Source organism: Hypomesus nipponensis, chromosome 6, assembly GCF_054491055.1.
Source record: "Hypomesus nipponensis isolate SF chromosome 6, ASM5449105v1, whole genome shotgun sequence".
In the NCBI taxonomy this organism is placed as follows: Eukaryota; Metazoa; Chordata; class Actinopteri; order Osmeriformes; family Osmeridae; genus Hypomesus; species Hypomesus nipponensis.
This window is the reverse complement of record NC_140366.1, coordinates 2,441,396-2,447,254: the sequence shown is the minus strand read 5'-3', so window position 1 is coordinate 2,447,254 and position 5,859 is coordinate 2,441,396. Positions and strand designations below refer to the sequence as shown.

General features: G+C 44.8%; 1 pseudogene; it reads left to right on the top strand.

Annotated features, from left to right (window-relative positions):
* Positions 1 to 1,135: 1,135 nt before the first annotated feature.
* On the top strand, positions 1,136 to 3,319 carry LOC146286386 (E3 SUMO-protein ligase ZBED1-like; annotated as a pseudogene).
* The last annotated feature ends 2,540 nt before the right edge of the window (positions 3,320 to 5,859 follow it).

Sequence of the window (5,859 nt, the reverse complement as noted above, 5' to 3'; positions counted from 1 at the left end):
ACTTGAAACTTGAATACTATTGAGAACATATTCGCTGACATTTTTCATAGGCGACATTTTTCATTTGCTTGGGATTTTCCAAATAAAAATTCTGATGTGACAGATCAATGGGGAATTGCTTTCTCTCTTAAATGCTGTCATCCTCGACCTTTTTTGTATTTTTAAATCTAACTATTTGTATTCTTTGTGTCATTCTCTAGCTGTTATAAAAGGTATGTTCCCAGTTTTCTGCCATCTAGATGCGCGCACAACTGTTCGTGTTGGCGGTGCAAGCTTTTTTAAACCATAACGGGCGCGGTAGTCGGGAGCCGTACTCCGCAATTTCACTCACCAAATAGCGGAGCATCGGACACAATTTAGTCGCCAGCCCAAATATCTACACGCCATTGGCGCTTGACGGGGGCCAATTTCGAGCCCTCTTTACGCATGTAGGTCTCCCCTGTATGCGTTTGGGGTTTCTCCCTTGTGATTTTGCCAGGTGTTCCCTATGTGCCTGATTGTGCTCCTTGGTGTTCCCGCCTTGCCTGGCCGTGGAGGAACCAATCAGCGGACGCCCGTTGCCTTGAGCCTCCTGGTATAAAAGCCCAGACAGTTGGATCCCCAAGAAAGACTCTTTTGCTTTTCCATTTGACACACCTACAACACGTCGTCCATGCATGCATACACTTTGTTTTGTTCACACATTGACACAATTATATACATAATACAGTTTCTTGTGGGGGCAGTTGTTTTCTGTTTACTGTTTAAGTCTCGGTATACGTGTGTTTTGTCGATTCCTATGTCCCTGGGAGAAAGGGGGGTTTCATAGCCAGACACCCATGCACACTAGATAAAACTGAGCGGACCACCCTGTGTATTTTTTTGTTAGGTTCAGTTAGCCTAGAGGACTTGGCAGGCAAGGTCAGTCAGGGGTGTTTGTAATATTCTTTCATTTCTTGGGTCCGGCTCAGCCCCTTCTCCCTAACCCCTTCACCGTGTGTTTTTATTAAACATTTACATTTGACAGTGGCTTTGGTTGTCTGCGTCATTGGTAGTCCCTCACTGTGGCTTACACTGCACCGAACTGCATGACATCGATGTTACGGGTCTCTGTGCCACCTGCCCTAGGCCGCTAGAGCCACGGGGCTGTAACAATATGCTACCCTTAGGTATCATTGAGGGCAAAGGTTTTCGACAACTGATAAACTTAATGGAACCGGCATATCCCATTCCGTCACGACGTACCAGACTGGTAGAAACGCGCTACGAAGAACGGAAGGAGTTGTTAAAAGAATTGAGCACAGCTGAGTTGCTCTAACCACCAACTGCTGGACCGCTTTAACAGCTGAGAGCTACATCACCATCACCTGCCACTACATCAATGACGACTGGCAAATGAACTCAGTGGTACTGCTCACAGAAAGGCTGCCAGGCCGGCATACAGCTGACCACCTTGCTGAGAAAATAAATGGAGCTGTAGAGCAATGGGGACTTGAAGACCGAGTTATTGCATGCGTTTATGACAACGTGCCAACAATCCCACTAGAGTGAACTGGATTTCCGTCGCCCGCTTTGCACACACACTCCAGTTGGCTATAAATGACGGATTTGCGCTGTATCTATATCGGGTAATATCAGCGGCTAGTAAACTTGTTAGCCACTTCAGTCACAGCACTGCAGCAACCAATGCATTGCAAAAGAAACAGGAACAAATAGGCCTCGCAACTCACCGGCTTATCCAGTCATGTAAAACACGGTGGAACTCCATGTGCGAGATGTTTGATCGGCTGCTGGAGTAGCGGTGGGCTGTTGCTGCTGTGCTGTCGGACCGAACCGTGACCAAACTTCAAGATTCCAGGATCCTGGAGTACTGGCAGATGATGGCGGACACACAGCCGGTGCTCTGAGCACCGGTGCTGTCAGCACCGGCTGTGTGTCACCACGGTTATGTCTGCAGAGAAAGACGTCTCCATCTCGAACACGTATCTCGTTACCTTAGATCTCATCAATATCCACCTCATACGCAGTGAGGAAGACGGGCCCAGACTCATCGAATTCAAAGCTAAAGTTCGGTGTTCTGTCTTACCTTTAAATGTAAGATGCATGTGTTTTTAGCACCCCCTGCCGGACAGCGGTTTATTTACCAGGCAGCTATTTAGTTTCATTTAGAAGTTTGCCTCACAAAACATACTGTCGAGTTCCGAAGTGTTGTTGTTCTTCCGTGCGTAAGCATTGCTTGTGAGTATTGTGCTCTTCTAAGTCGCTTTTATTTATTTGTTTTATTGTATTCTGTATTTTTTACAGTTTCACTCCTTTGTCATTTTCGAAATAAATCTGGAGCTAGAAGGCTAATGCCCGACTCCCGTGTCGTGATGATAGGAGTTTGGCTGGTTGTCTAATTTGGGTTAGAAACACCTTAAGGAGGACAGTACATTCGGTCCTCCCTAATCAAGCAAATGGATGTAAGCTAAACTTTTTATTTAATTTTACATTTAGGCATTTAGCTGACGCTCTTATCCAGAGCGACTTACAGTAAGTACAGGGACATTCCCCCCAAGGCAAGTAGGGTGAAGTGCCTTGCCCAAGGACACAACGTCATTTGGCACGGTGGGGAATCGATCCAGCAACCTTCTGATTACCAGCCCGACTCCCTCACCATTCAGCCATCTGACTCCCATTTTAAATTATTTTCATAACAAATAGCCAATTCGGTCTGCATTTGCAGGTACCCCGAGATGGAAAAACAGGTCAGTTGCTAATCTTATTGATTTCCCCCATCATTTACAGGTCCAGCCTGATGAGTTTGTGTCATCTGCCGCCATGATCTCATCAATGCTGGACCCTTGTCACAAGCACCTTGGCTTTCTTACACCAACACCAAAAATGGCTAGTAAAGTGAAACTAGCTGAACTGGGAGAAGCAGTGGAGATTGGTAGGGCGGCTATCCCAAAGGCTGTGGGTGATGAGGAGCCTGCGTTGTCTAAAACGGACGAGGGGAGCGCAAACAGTCGCGGCCTCCCAGCATGTCTCTGCTATGACACAACTCCTTGGGAAGCACTATATCTCTCAATGCGAGTCTGGCATCGAAGCAGAACTTCAGAATTTTCTGAGGGAAGCTCCCCCACCCCTCGATTGCACCCCTACAGACTGGTGGAAAGTTAATGGAAAAAAGTTCCCCAGGCTTGCCAAGTTAGCACGGAGGTACCTGTGTATCACGGCAACGTCATTCCCCTCAGAAACTGTGTTTTCGGCAGCTGGATTGACGTTCACCAGGCTACGTTCACGTCTGACCCCAGAGCATGTTAACATCTTTCTCATCTTTCTCAACAAAAATCAGTAGGCTGGTGCTGAAGTTGTATGTGAGATACTGGTTATTTTTCTGAAGCTTTGTTGATTAACTGAATTTGTTGTTAGTCGTTGCTAATACCTCTTTCACCCTCTTCCTCGACTCAAGTATTTTATTTGTCAGACTTGGCACCAAAATAAATATGTTTGGTTAAGTTATTGTTTAACATGATGATTGGTGATTATTCATGATGAACATGATGATTATTATTTTATTTTGGAGAGGAAAAAAAGAGGGTCAGTTGTGTTTGAGCACCAAGCTGTCGGGTCCGCTGTTTAGGAGTACAGACAGAGTTCATCTTGTAATTGAGATCTCTGCATTCACTGCATTTTAAAGGTGACATGACATGAAAACTTCATTTTCTGAGGTTATTTAACATTAATATGAGTTCCCCTAGCCTGCCTTTGGTCCCCCAGTGGCTAGAATTTTCGATAGGTCTAAACAAAGCCCTGAGTATTCTTCTCCACCTTTGACAAAATGAAGGCTTAAAGGCTCTGTTTGAAAATCTCCTCCAAGTGACGTAGATACGAGAAAGGTTACCTCCCCTCTCTATGCTTTGCCCGCCCAGATCATCTGGCCCGCCCATGAGAAACTGAGCTACCACCGTGCAATGGCAAGTGCAATATCGGTTTTTCCTGGAGAGACATTATGGCGAGCAAACAAACGAGGCACAACAGTTGCTCAGTGCTTGGATGTACAAATGCAAGCACAAGTCTTAATTTAATTTCTTCATCCGAGCCTCTGCACAACCAATATCTCAATTTTATTTTCGCTGGAAAAGCGCCGACACAACTTCCCAAAGTTTTGCATGTCTGCGCCAAACATTTCAGCCACTACTGTTTCCTCAACTTGAGCCAACACAAAGCTGGCCTTGCTGAAATTAAATTCTGGATCATTACTAAATCTCCTTGGTCAAGCTACAAAACCTTGGACAAGTAAGTTAACTAAAGCTATATCATTTTGTTGCTTTACTGTATATGGTTACCTAGCTTGTTACCCTTAGAATGTGGCTGTAACATTAGCTCTGCAGCCAACAGCTGAGTTACTGTTGCTACCTTAAAGATAAATGCAAATGGCATCAAGTGTGTGTGTGAATACAAACGCTGTAACGCCAGTGTTGTACACTTCTTTGTTATTTGGATAACCGTTCTGCTGTTGGTGTTATGGCGTGCGCGATATCCGCCTTTCTCCACATTGAAATGACTGAGTGTGCACCTCTGCAAACCAGGGTGATCAGATGAGAATGGCTAAATTCGAGGCATCTTACAGCAAGAGGGGCTACGAGCCATTGCGATACATCCGTTGTAAACATTAGCGCATATTGCCGCCCCTCTCCTGCTCATTAGCATTTAAAGCTACAGACACAGAAACAGCGCGTTCTGAGGAAAAATGATTGTGGGACTACTTGTAGTGGCTATAATTCTGCACCATGGCTGAATTTCAGGAAAGAGACTTCAGATACAGTATTAGGGGACCACTAAGGCCTATATAAAAGCATCCAAAACCAGCATGTCATGTCACCTTTAATATAGCCTATAAACTGAATTTAATATGTTTCTATGTAAACCTGGGGTGTGCGGCTGCCTATGTGTGTATCACATGTAACTTTGAAATTGTAATTTTAGCTTATGTTCACACTGCCCATTTAAATGTTACAAATAAAGTAAACCTGTTATTATATATTGTTACTGTAATAGTTCCGTTGCTGTATATTTTAATTGTTATAGTTTACTAGTTGGAGACAACGGGGGGCTGGTTGTTTTCATCCTTATTCGTATAAATATAACCTATTTTAGAGTTGTTTCCCCTGGAACAGATTTCATGTTCCAACCAAGGGGGGCTGCCGCTGTCTTGGTGTGTGGGGCTGCATCAAATACCCTCTTAGCTTTGTTAAATTGCTGCACTAGTCCACACTTGACCGGTGGGGATCTCATTCTATTACGACTGAAACTGTTAGCTGCTCCTGGCATTCTCTAATCCCTGTTCTCCTCTCTGTCCCCCCCAAACATCCCTTGTGGTGTGGGGGGTCTGAGCTGTCAGGACCTGCCTGGTCGTCGGTCTACCAACGCTGGACCAGGTCGTCAACCGGAAACCAGCCTCCATGACGGCCAACAGCGAGTTTCCAGGTCCCATCCAACGTCTATAAAGCCGAACAATGGATTTTTGGTGTTTCAAAACCCATTGACACTGTATGACTATGTTTAGCTTGTGTTCTGCTCCTCTCTCTTGCCAACCGTCTCTGGAGGAGGGGATCCCTCTCTGAATTGCTCCTCCCAAGGTTTCTTCCATTTTTTCTCCCGTTGGGAGTTTTTCTGGGAGTTTTTCCTTGTCTTCCTTGAGGGTTTAGGTTGGTTGAGGGGCAGTTCTATGGGCGTATGTGAAGCCCTCTGTGACATGCTTGCGTGTAAAAAGGACTATACAAATACATTTGATTTGATTTGATTTGAATATAACAAAATTAATGATAATCGAAAATCGATCGTTAAATCTCCCGACGATCGATTAAGACAATTTAATCGAATGCCAATACAAAA